This window comes from Nomascus leucogenys, chromosome 24 (assembly GCF_006542625.1).
Source record: "Nomascus leucogenys isolate Asia chromosome 24, Asia_NLE_v1, whole genome shotgun sequence".
NCBI lineage: Eukaryota > Metazoa > Chordata > Mammalia > Primates > Hylobatidae > Nomascus > Nomascus leucogenys.
The window spans coordinates 27,060,398-27,073,546 of NC_044404.1; positions in this window are offsets into that span (position 1 = coordinate 27,060,398).

The following is a 13,149-nucleotide window of genomic DNA, read 5'->3' on the forward strand; positions in this document are numbered from 1 at the left end:
CAAATTGTTGGGATTACAGGCGTGAGCCAGTGAGCCCGGCCTTGGAATGTACAATTTTTAAAATATTCAAATAAAAAGTTTAAAAACTTAGGAAAAAAAGTACTAGGGAGGCTGAAGCAGTCAAATCATGAGGTCAGGAGTTCAAGACCAGCCTGGCCAACATGGTGAAACCCTGTCTCTACTAAAAATACAAAAAAATTGGCTGAGTACGGTGGCTCACACCGGTAATCCCAGCACTTTGGGAAGTCGAGGCGGGCGGATCACATGAAGTCACGAGTTTGAGACCAGCCTGGCTAACATGGCAAAATCCCGTCTCTACTAAAAACACAAAAACAAATTAGCCAGGTATGGTGGCAGATGCCTGTAATCCCAGCTACTCGGGAGGCTGAGGCAGGAGAATCGCTTGAAACTGGGAGGCGGAGTTTGCAGTGAGCTGAGATCGTGCCGCTGCACTCCAGCCCGGGCAACAGAGCGAGAGTCCATCTCAAAACAAATAAAATAAATAAATAAAAATACAAAAAATTAGCTGGGCATAGTGGCGGGCGCCTGTAATCCCAGCTACTCAGGAGGGTGAGCCAGGAGAATCGCTTGAACCCAGGTGGCAGAGTTTGCAGTGAGCCGAGATTGTGACACTACACTCCAGCCCGGGTGACAGAGTGAGACTCCGGCTCAAAAAAAAAAAAAAAAAAGAAAGGAAAAAAGAGTACTAAAAGGTATAGGAATGAAAAGTAAACCTCTTTCTCTCCCCTTTCCCAGAGCCACTCTGTTTCTCACCTAGGAAGGTAGCCACTTCCCGAATGTCAGTTATGAGTTTCTTTTTTTCATTGCTGCTGCACAAATTAAAGTTCTCAGTGTTTCTAACTTCACATCATGCTTTAAGTTTTCGACTATCAAACTTGAGGCTCATCTTAAATCCCTCCCTGACTCTCTCTCCCTAGGACAGAGTCTGTTGTTCCTTCCTGTGGACAAACTACATAAACCTCTACAAAACTTACTGCATTTATTGCTTTGATCATAGATGTATTGATCTTTGTCACTATCTTATGAGTATCTAGGAAATCAGTGCCTTTTGTCTTTGTAAGCCTGAGCTCTACCCAGTTCAGTGCTTGATGCAGTGTGGGTATTTAGTGAATCTCTGATGACTGAATGCATTTCCCCGATCAGGCATTTTCAGACTCCCCAGTGCATGTGGAGATATAATCTCAACTCTTCATATGGGTTTTCCAATTATTTCCATTAAGCCTCACCTCCCCCACCCAAACTGATCTCCTGGGAAATTTGGCTGTAGCCACGATAATCTCCTTATTAACACCTGTCTGCCAAACTCTGTTTTACCAGCAGACATTTGCTTATGCTGCTGACCATCAGTTGAAATTCTGGAATCAAATATTACATGATATCACATGCTATTTCCTAGGAATAAGAGATTTCTCCAATTTTTTTTTTTTTTTTTTTCTGAGTCAGGGTCTCTTTCTGTTGTCCAGGCTGGAGTGCAGTGGCACGGTCACGACTGACTGCAGCCTCAGCCTCCTGGGTTCAATCGATCTGCCTGCCTCAGTCTCCTGAGTAGCCTTCACTACAGGCACGCACCACCATGCCCGGCTAATTTTTATATTTTTTGTAGAGACAGAATGCCATGTTGCCCAGACTGATCTCAAACTCCTGAGCTCAAGCAATCTGCCTGCCTCGGCCTCCTGAAGTGCTGGTATTACTGGCATGAGCCACCACACCCAGTTCCAATCTATATTTATTTATCCAATATATAAATGCTTAATATGTCTCACAGGAAGGTGTCCGGTTTGGGAAGTTGAAGTCAATCCCATTGTAGCACTTTTTAAAATCGCAAAGAACACTGAAAGTACCCTAAATGTTTATGTTTGTCAATACAGGAATGGTTAAACAACATTTATGGGGTCTTCACTCGTGGTATACTACACGGCTGTTAAATGAGCTAGGTCTAGGCAGGTCAATCTGGATAAATGAAATCATGTAGGAGGAAGCAGGCCTGACTTCTTCCTACAGTGTTATGTTTGCGAGATCCTTCTAGATAGTTACATGTGGTGGTAGTTCTCTACTTGTTGCCATATAGTAACCCCCTGTATGAAAAACACCGCAATTTATATACACATTTATTTATCCACTCTACTATTGATGATCATTTGGGTTGTTTTCAACTTTTGGCTGTGATGGTTGCGTTGGCTGTTATAAATATTCTTGTGCATACCTTGGTATACATATGAACATATATTCAGAATCCACTTAGAGTGTAGGATATGCATATGTGTCTTCAGCTTTATTTGATACTGTCGGATAGTTTTGAAAGTGATTGTACCCTTCTACACTCCTACAAACAGCAAAAGTACCAGTTGCTGCACATCCTCAGCAAAACTTGGTAGTGTCAATATTTTACATTTTAGCCATTTTGGTGGATGAGTAGTGAGCTCTCATTGTACTTTGAATTTGTATTTCTCTCATGACTTGAGATTGATAAACTTTTCATATGTTTAATAATCATATGAATTTTCTGTCACTAATGTTCCTGTTCAAGCATCTTGCTCATTTTTTATCGAGTCATCTTTTTTCTTTCTTTTTTTCCTTTTTTTTTTTTTTTGAGACAGAGTCTCGCCCTCTCACCCAGGCTGGAGTGCAGTGGTGCAATCTCAGCTCACTGCAACCTCCACCTCCTGGGCAATTGTCCAGCCTCAGCCTCCTGAGTAGCTGGGATTACAGGAGTCTGCCACCATGCCCAGCTAATTTTTGTATTTTCAGTAGAGATGGCTTTTCGCCATGTTGGCCAGGCTGGTCTTGAACTCCTGACCTCAGGTGATCCACCTGCCCCAGCCTCCCAAAGTGCTGAGATTACAGGCGTGAGCCACCAAGGCTGGCTAGAGTCATCTTTTTTCTTATTGATTTATAGTGATTCTTTATACGGTATATCCTGAATACACGTGTATTTACATGTGTTGTAAATATCTTCTCCCCCTTTGTGGTTTGCCTTTTTATTTTAGCAATATGTAAGGTTGCCCATCCTTCCTCATCTTTGTCAGCATTAAAATGCAATGTAGGTCGGGTGTGGTAGCTCATGCCTTAATCCCAGCACGTTGGGAGGCTGAGGTGGGTGGATCACCTGAGGTCAGGAGTTTGAGACCAGCCTGGCCAACATGGTGAAATCCCATCTCTACTAAACAAACAAACAAACAAAAAACTACACAAAAATTAGCTGGGTGTGGTGGTAGGCACCTGTAATCCCAGCTACTCGGGAGGCTGAGGCAGGAGAATCACTTGAACCCAGGAGGCAAAGGTTGCAGTGAGCCGAGATCACACCACTGCACTCCAGCCTGGGCAATAGAGGGAGACTCCGTCTCAAAAAAATAAAAAAAAGAAAGAAAGAAATGCAGTCCTTAGCCGGGTGCGGTGGCTCACGCTTGTAATCCCAGCACTTTGGGAGGCCGAGGCGGGCAGATCACGAGGTCAGGAGATCGAGACCACGGTGAAATCCTGTCTCTACTAAAAATACAAAAAATTAGCCGGGCGTGGTGGCGGGCGCCTGTAGTCCCAGCTACTCGGAGAGGCTGAGGCAGGAGAATGGCGTGAACCCGGGAGGCGGAGCTTGCAGTGAGCCGAGATTGCGCCACTGCACTCCAGCCTGGGCGACAGAGCAAGACTCCATCTCAAAAAAAAAAAAAAAAAAACAACATATTTTTGCCAAAAAGCCAAAACCACTGTATATTTCTTTTTTTTTTTTTTTTTTTTTGAGACACAGTTTCACTCATGTCTCCCAGGCTGGAGTGCAATGGCACAATCTCGGCTCACTGCAATCTCTGCCTCCCGGGTTCAAGTGATTCTCCTGCCTCAGCCTCCCGAGTAGCTGGGATTACAGGCGCATGCCACCACGCCCAGCTAATTTTTGTATTTTCAGTAGATATGGGGTTTTGCCATGTTGGCCAGGCTGGTCTGGAACTCCTGACCTCAGGTGATCTACCTGCCTCGGCCTCCCAAAGTGCTGGGATTACAGGCATGAGCCACCATGCCCAGCCCACTGTATATCGCTTAATTAATAGAATTATTTATTTATTTTTGTTTTTGTTTTTTGAGACAATTTCTGGCTCTACAGCCCAGGCCGGAGTGAGTGGCACAATCTTGGCTCACTGCCATCCCAGGCTCAAGCCATCCTCCCACCTCAGTCTCCTGAGTAGCTAGAACTATAAGCATGCACCATCACAGCTGGCTAATTTTTGTATTTTTTGTAGAGAGGGGGTTTTGCCATGTTGCCTAGGCTGGTCTGGAACTCGTGAGCTCAAGCAATTCACCTCGGCACCCAAAGGGCTGGAATTATGGGTGTTAGCCACCACGAGAATTTATTTTTTAGAGTAGTTTTAATATTTACTTATTTATTTATTTATGTGCATGTGTGTTTCTTTTTTTCTTTTCTTTTTTGAGACCAACTCTCACTCTGTTGCCGAGGCTGGAGTGCAGTGGTGTGATCTCGGCTCACTGCAACCTCCACCTTCCGGGTTCAAGCAGATCTTGTGCCTCAGCCTCCTGAGTAGCTGGAACTACGGGTGTGAGCCACCACACCCGGCTAATATTTGTATTTTTAGTAGAGACGGGCTTTTGCCATTTTGGCCAGGCTAGTCTCGAACTCCTGACCTCCAGGGATCTGCCCGCCTCCGCCTCCCAAAGTGCTGGGATTACAGGCGTGAGCCACTGCGCCCGAGTGTTTTCTTTTTCTAGAGTAGTTTTAGATTTACAGGAAACTGGCTGGGTGCAGTGGCTCATGCCTGTAATCCAGCACTTTGGGAGGCCGAGGCAGGCGGATCACCTGAGGTCAGGAGTTTGAGAGCCTGGCCAACATCTCTACTAAAAATACAAAACAAAAAAAAATTAGCTGGGCATGGTGGCAGGTGCCTGTAATCCCAGCTACTCAGGAGGCTGAGGCAGGAGAATTGCTTGAACCCAGCAGGCGGAGGCTACAGTGAGCTGAGATCGTGCCATTGCACTCCAGCCTGGGTGACAGAGCGAGACTCGGTCTGAAAAAGAAAAAAGAAAGATTCACAGGAAACTGAGCAGATAGTAGAGTTCCCATATACCTCCTTTCCACTACCTCCCTCACAGTTTCCCCTATTATTAATATTACATTAGCGTGATACATTTGTACCACACTAATTAAACCAACATGGATATATTACTAATAATCATAATTTGAGTATATTATTATTAGCTAAAGTCCATAGTTTACATTAAGATTCACTGTGTCATATAGCAATATGGGTTTTTAAAAAATGCATAATGTCACATATCCACCATTACAGTATCACATAATATAGTTTCACTGCCCTAAAAATCCTATTTTTATCCCTCCCCTTCTTTTCCCCTTGATTATCTGGTAACCACTGATCTTTTTACTGTCTCTACAGTTTTGCTTTTTCCAGGAAGTCATGTATTTACAATCATACAATAGGAAGCCTTTACAGACTGGCTTCTTTCAGAAAGCAATATGCATTTAAGTTTCCTCCATATCTTTTTGTGGCTTGATAGCTCATTTATCACTGAATAACATTCCGTTGTATGAATGTACCACAGTTTGTTTATCCATTCACCTTTTGAAAGACATCTTGGCTGCTTCCAGTTTGGGGCAATTATGAATAAAGCTAGATAAATGTTCATGTGCAGGTTTTTATGTGGACATAAGTCTTTTAGTTCATTAGGGTATTTATTAAAGTAAATAAACTACTATTTACCCTAGTAAATACTCCTAGGTGTTTACCTAGGAGTGTGATTGCAGGATGGTGGGGTAAGACTATTTTTAGCTTTGTAAGAAACTGCCAAACTGTCTTCCAAAGTGGCTGTACCATTGTGCATTTCCACCAGCAATGAATGAGAGTTCTTGTTGCTCCATAGCCATGTCAGCATTTGTTATTGTCAGTTTTTTGGATTTTAGCCATTCCAATAGGTGTGTAGTGGTATCTCATTTTAAGTTACAATTCCCTAATGACACATGTAGTTTGGCATTTTTCCATATGCTTATTTGCCACTTGTATATTTTCTTTCGTGAGATGTCTGTTTAGACCTTTTGCCCATTTTTTAATTGGGTTATTTTCTTATTGTTGAGGTTTTTTGGAGTTTTGCTTTGTTTTAGTTTTTTGAGACTGGGTCTTGCTTTGTCGCCCAGGTTGGAATGCAGTGGCATGATCATAGCTTACTGCAATCTTGTACTCCTGCGCTCAAGTGATCCACCTCAGGCTTCCGGCTAATTGGTGTGGCTGGAACTACAGGCATGTGCCACCATGCCTGGCTAATTTTTTTTAATTTTTAAATTTTTTTTTTTTTTTTGAGACAGAGTCTCGCTCTGTCGCCCAGGCTGGAGTGCAGTGGCACAGTCTCGGCTCACTGCAAGCTCCGCCTCCCGGGTTCACGCCATTCTCCTGCCTCAGCCTCCGGAGTAGCTGGGACTACAGGTGTCTGCCACCACGTCCGGCTAATTTTTTCTATTTTTTAGTAGAGAAGGGGTTTCACCGTGTTAGCCAGGATGGTCTCTATCTCCTGACATCATGATCTGCCCCCCTTGGCCTCCCAAAGTGCTGGGATTACAGGCATGAGCCACTGCGCCCGACAAATTTTTAAATATTTTTAGAGACATGATCTTGCTCTGTTGACCAGGCTGGTCTTGAACTCCTGGCCTTAAGCAATCCTCCCACCTTGGCATCCCAGAATGCTGGGATTATAGGCATGAACCACCATTCCTGGTCTTATTGTTGAGTTTTAAGAGTACTTTGTCTTTTGCAAATGTTTTTTCCCAGTTGTGGTTTGTCTTTACATTCTCCTAACAGCATCTTTTATAGAGCAGGTTTTAAATTTTAATGAAGTCCAACATAGCAATTTATCCTTTCATGGATCTAAAAATTCATCATCAAACTCAAGGTCACCTACATTTTCTCCTGTGTTATCTTGAAGAAGTTTATGATTTTGCATTTTGCATTTAGGTTTATGATCCACTTTGAGTTAATTTTTGTGAAAGTTGTTTTGTTTTGTTTTTTTGAGATAGAGTCTCACTCTGTTTCCCAGGCTGGAATGCAGTGGTGCGATCTCGGCTCACTGTAACCTCTGCCTCCCAGGTTCAAGGGGTTATCCTGCCTGAGCCCCCTTAGTAGCTGGTACTACAGGCACATGCCACCACACCCAGCTAATTTTTGAATTTTCAGTAGAGACAGGGTTTTGTCGTGTTCGCCAGGCTGGTCTCAAACTCCTGACCTCAAGTGCTCTGCCCTCCTTGGCCTCTCAAAGTGTTGGGATTACAGGCGTGAGCCACCACGCCTGGCTGGTTTTTGTCAAAGTTATAAAGTTAGTGTCTGGATGTCCTAGTCTCTTTGGGCAGCTGTAACATAGACTGGATAGCTCATAAGCAACAGAAGTTTATTTTTTGCAGTTCTTGAGGCTGGGAAGTCCAAGATCAAGGTGCTAGCAGATTTGAAGTCTGGTGAAGGCCCACTTCCTGGTACATGTACCATCTTTTTGCTGTGTCCTCACATGGTAGTAGGGAGCAAAGGAGGTCTCTGGGGTCTCTTTCATAAGAGCATTAATTCATGCGGGCTTTACTCTCACGACCTAATCACCTGTCGAATGCCCCACCTCCTAATACCATCACTTTGGGGGTTAGGATTTCAACATACTAATTTTGGGGGAACACAAATGTTCAAATCATAGTGTTCAATTCATTTTTTACATGTGGATGTCCAGTTGTTCTAGCATCATTTCTTTTTTTATTTTGTTTTGTTTTGAGATGGAGTCTTGCTCTGTTGCCCAGGCTGGAGTGCCGTGGCGTGATCTCTGCTCACTGCAACTTCCGCCTCCTGAGTTCAAACGATTCTCCTGCCTCAGCCTCCCGAGTAGCTGGGACTACAGGCGCCTGTCACCCCAACTGGCTAATTTTTATTTTTAGTACAGATGGGGTTTCACCACATTGGTCAGGCTGGTCTTGAACTCCTGACCTTGTGATCCGCCTGTCTTGGCCTCCCAAAGTGCTGGGATTACAGGCGTGAGCCACCGTGCTCAGCCTCTAGCATCATTTCTTTTTCTTTCCTTTTTTTTTTTTTAACTAGAGATGGGGTTTCACCATGTTGGTTAGGCTGGTCTCGAACTCCTGACCTCGTGATCCACCCACCTCGGCCTCCCAAAGTGCTGGGATTACAGGTGTGAGTCACCACGCCTGGCCGCATCATTTCTTAAGAAAACTACCCATGGCCAGGCATGGTGGCTCACACCTGTAATCCCAGCACTTTGGGAATCTGAGGTGGGCAGATTGCTTGGGCCCAAGAGTTGGAGAGCAGCCTGGGCAACATGGCAAAACCCTATCTCTACCAAACATTATAAAAATTAGCCAGGTGTCATGGTGCACACCTGTAGTCCCAACTACTTGTGAGGCTAAGATGGGAGGATCACCTGAGCCTGGGAAGTTGAGTTTGCAGTGAGCTGTGATCATGCCACTGCACTCCAGCCTGGGTGACAGAGTGAGACTGTCTCAGAAAAAAAAATTATCCTTTCTCCATTGAATTGCCTTTGTGTGTGTGTGTTTCTGAGTTCTATATTCTGTTCCATTAATCTATTTGTCTATTCTTTCACCTGTACCACACTCTCTTGATTATTGTAGCTTTTTTTTTTTCTTTTTTTGAGACAGAGTCTCATTCTGTCACCCAGGCTGGAGTATAGTGGCATGATCTCAGCTCATTGCAATCTCCGCCTCCTGGATTCAAGCGATTCTCCTGCCTCAGCCTCCCAAGTAGCTGGGATTACAGGTGTGTGCCACCACACTCAGCTAATTTTTGTATTTTTAGTAGAGATGGGGTTTTGCCATGTTGGCCAGGCTGATCTCCAACTCCTGATCTTAGGTGATCCGCCCACCTTGGTCTCCCAAAGTGATGGGATTATAGGCGTGAGCCACCGCACCCGGCCAATTATTGTAGCTTTATAGTAATCTGGAAGTTGGGTGGTGTCAGTTTTAAAATTTGAATTTCATTATTTCAATGTGTTCTACAAGCATACTGTGAATTTCTATTTATAATTCTTGTCAAGTAGGTGGTGACATATGGTATACCCTATTTACAAGATATAAAAAGGCTAAATAACCTGCTCATCTAACAGGTAACAGTCTTCGTTTTTCAGTGCCTTGATGCACTAACCTGCTCCCTGAGAGAGGAACCATGCTCTGTCTCTATTGTCAAGCAAGGTTAACAACTATTCCCCACTGCACATTAAAACACTGGAATTCTCTTGTTTCGGTTCATTTGTTTGTTTATTTTTGAGACAGTGTCTTGTTCTGTTATCCAGGCTGGAGTGCAGTGGTGCAACCTCAGCTCACTACAACCTCCATCTCCTGAGTTCAAGCGATTCTTGAGTCCCTGCTCTCAGTCTCCCAAGTAGCTGGGACTATAGGTGTGTGCCACCACACCCAGCTAATTTTAAAATTTTTAGTAGAGATGAGGTTTCACCATGTTGGCCAGGCTGTTGTCGAACTCTTGACCTCAAGTGATCCCCCTTCCTTGGCCTCCCAAAGTGCTGGGATTACAGGCGTGAGCCACCACGTCTGACCCCTGGAATTCTATTTGATATGTCCTTTCTGAGTTTGACTAGCAGAAGTTATACCCCTGATTGGTTTTGTTTTGTTTTATAGAGATGAGTTTTTGCTTATGTTGCCGAGGCTAGTCTCGAACTCCTGGGCTCAAGCAATCCTCCTGCCTCAGCCTCCCAAAGTGTTGGGATTACAGGTGTGGGCCACTGTGCCTGGCCTATCCCCCCTGATTTTGACTGACGCAGCTGAGAGTCTGTCCATATGGAACTAGGTTTGAGCCATGGATTTGAGTTCTGCCCAAAATTATCACCTTGAAATGTTCTGTGGCAGATATTCCTGGTTGGCTAGCTCAAATCCATGCTTCGATTTATTTTCCTTTGCCTTCTCTTGCCATACAGAGGCTAGGAATACTAAATAATTGCTTTCCAGACTTTTCCAGATCTACTTTGTAGATAGAGGTCGTTACAAGGTGTAGCTCTGGCAAGTGAGATATAAACAGAAATCTGTTTGGGGTCTTCGAAAAAGCTTTTGCTTTTTTGATAAAAAGCAGCTAGTGCCTCTCCCTTTCTCTTGTTCGTTTTGCCTTGAACACAGCTGAGATGCTTGGTGCTACAGCAGCCATTTTGTAACTATAGTGAAAAACTAAAACTTAGGATATTCTGCAACAGAAAAAAGATAGAAATAAATTATGTTGAATGGCTGAACTAATTAATCACCTCGGGACTTGCTGTGTGAGAAAACTCCACCTCATATGTTTAAGCCACTGCTAGTTGGATTGCATGTTATTTGCAACTGAAAACAGTCTTAACGGATCTAACTATTCTAGTGGGGCCATCATTGCATAGACATCTTTGGAATGACTCCTGGAAATGCCACAGGTTTTCTTGACATAGTCTCATGAATGTTTTCACTGGTGGCAATCTTTGCCTTTGTTGGCTGGATTGGAAGGAAATGGAGACGTTTAGCTTAGGAAACAGAAGGCTTAGTGGGGACATGAGAGTTTCATTGCCTGAAGTTATTTTTATTTTTATTTTAGAAACAGGGTCTCATTTTGTCACTGGGCTGGAGTGCAGTGGCACGATCATAGCTCACTGTAACCTTGAACTCCTGGGTTCAAGGCATCCTCCTACATAGCTAGGACTACAGGCACATGCCACCATGTCACCATGCCTGGTTAATATTTTAAAAAAGTATTTTCGGAGACGAGGTCTCTCTGTGTTGCCCAGGTTGGTCTCAAACTCCTGGCCTCAAACTATCTTTCTGTCTAGGCCTCCCAAATAGCTGGGATTACAGGTGTGAGCCACCACACACTGAAGGTTTTGTTGTTGTTTTTTTTTTTTTTGGAGAGGCAGGCTCTCGCCGTGTTGCCCAGGCTGGCCTCAGACTCCTGGGATCAAGCAATCCTCCTGCCTTAGCCTCCAAAACTGATAGAATTACAGGCATGAGCCACTGCACTCAGCCCTTGAAGCTTTATTAAGGGCAAAAGGGATCATTATGACTACCACTCCTGCTAATCCCCCCAAATTGTCCCAGACCTTTACAGTTTGCACAATAATCACCCCATTTAATATACAAAACCTATGTTGCCACAGATAACAGAGTTGGGACAAATAAGTGGAAGTTAGAACTTTATCATTAAGAAGAACTGCTTAATGATCAGAATAGTTCCAACAAGAAAATGTGCTGCTGACAGGGTGAATGAAGTGGCTCAACCTTTAATCCCAGCACTTCGGGAGGCTGAGTCAGAAGGATTGCTTGAGGCCAGGAATTCAAGACCATCCTGGGCAAAAAAGTGAGATCCTGTCTCTACAAAAAATAAAATAAAATTTAATAAATGAAAATTTTAAAAGGTTGAGCAGAGAAGTGAAGGTACAGAGAAGGGAAGCTGATTAGGGCCCACTCAAGCCTAAGATTCAGACTCAAGTCTGGGGAGTAAGATCGGCTAATTTTTTTTCTTTCTTTCTTTCTTTTTTTTTTTTTTTGGAGACAGAGTCTCATACTGTCACTCAGGCTGGAGTGCAGTGCGCCATCTCTGCTCATCGCAACCTCCGCCTCCAGGGTCCAAGTGATTCTCCTGCCTCAGCCTCCTGAGTAGCTGGGATTACAGGTATGTGCCACCACGCCCAGCTAATTTTTTGTATTTTTAGTAGAGACAGAGCTTCACTATGTTGGCCAGGCTGGTCTTGAACTCCTGACCTTGTGATCTGCCCACCTTGGCCTCCCAAAGTGCTGAGATTACAGGTGTGAGCCACCGTGCCGGGCCTAGATTGGCTGATTCTTTCTTAGCCTAGCTAAGTAGGATTTTAGAGAAGGAACAGAGATGGGAGTAGGAGAGTGATTCCAAGTGGAAGGCACAGCTGGAACACAGGTACAATATATGCACAAGAGAAGTTTGGAAACTCTCAATGAGTTGGACTAGAGTTTAGAGTTTGGGCTCTTGGTGATTTGTGACTTTAAGCAAGTTACCAAATTATTCTAGGCCACAGTTTTCTCCTTGGTTAAATGAAGGAACTAACTGAAATCAGTGGGTCTCTAACTTTTCTCATGGTAACTTAGATTGTACTCCCAAGACACTTTGCAACCAGAAGTCCTAAATGAAATAAAAGGAGGTAATACTTCTTCGTTGTTACTGTGTTTTGTTTTTCTTTTTTTTTTTGAGACAGAGTCTTGCTCTGTCATCCAGGTTGGAGTGCAGTGGCACAGATATCGGCTCACTGCAGCCTCCGCCTCCCGGGTCCAAGCAATTCTACTGCCTCAGCCTCCCGGGTAGCTGGGATTACAGGTGCATACCACCATGCCCCACTAATTTTTGTATTTTTAGCAGAGTCAGGGGTTTCCCCACATTGGCCAGGTTGATCTCAAACTCCCAGCCTCAAGTGATCCTCCTGCCTTGGCCTCCCAAAGTGCTGGGATTACAGACGTGAGCCACTGCACCCAGACTGTTGTTACTGTTTAAACAATGAATTTCTTGTATGAGGCTGGGCATGGTGGCTCGCATCTGTAATCCTAGCACTTTGGGAGGCTGACGCAGGAGGACTGCTTGAGATCAGGAGTTTAAGACCAGCCTGAGCAACATAGCAAGATTCCATCTCTAAAAAAAAAAAAAAAAATTAGCCAGGAGTGGTGGTGCATGCCTGTAGTCTCAGTTATTCAGGAAGCTGAGGTGGGTGGATTCTTGACTCTAGGAGATTGAGGCTACAGGGAGCTATGAGCCTACCACTGCACTCCAGTCTAGGCCACAGAGCGAGACAGTGTCTCAAAAAAAAAAAAAAAAAAGATGACATTTTTGTATGATAATAATTATCACAGTATAGAGATTATAGACCTTTAACTTTTAGTCAGGCTTAGTGCCTGTCAAGATGGATTTTTTTCTTCATTTAATTAAAAAAAATTTGTGGCTGGGTGTGGTGGTAATGCCTGCAATCCCAGAACTTTGGGAGGTCAAGGCGGGTGGATCAGCTGAGGTCAGGAGTTGGAGACCAGCCTGGCCAACATGGTGAAACCCCGTCTCTACTAAAAATACAAAAATTAGCCAGGCATGGTGGCTCGTGCCTGTAGTCCCAGCTACTTGGGAGGCTGAGGCA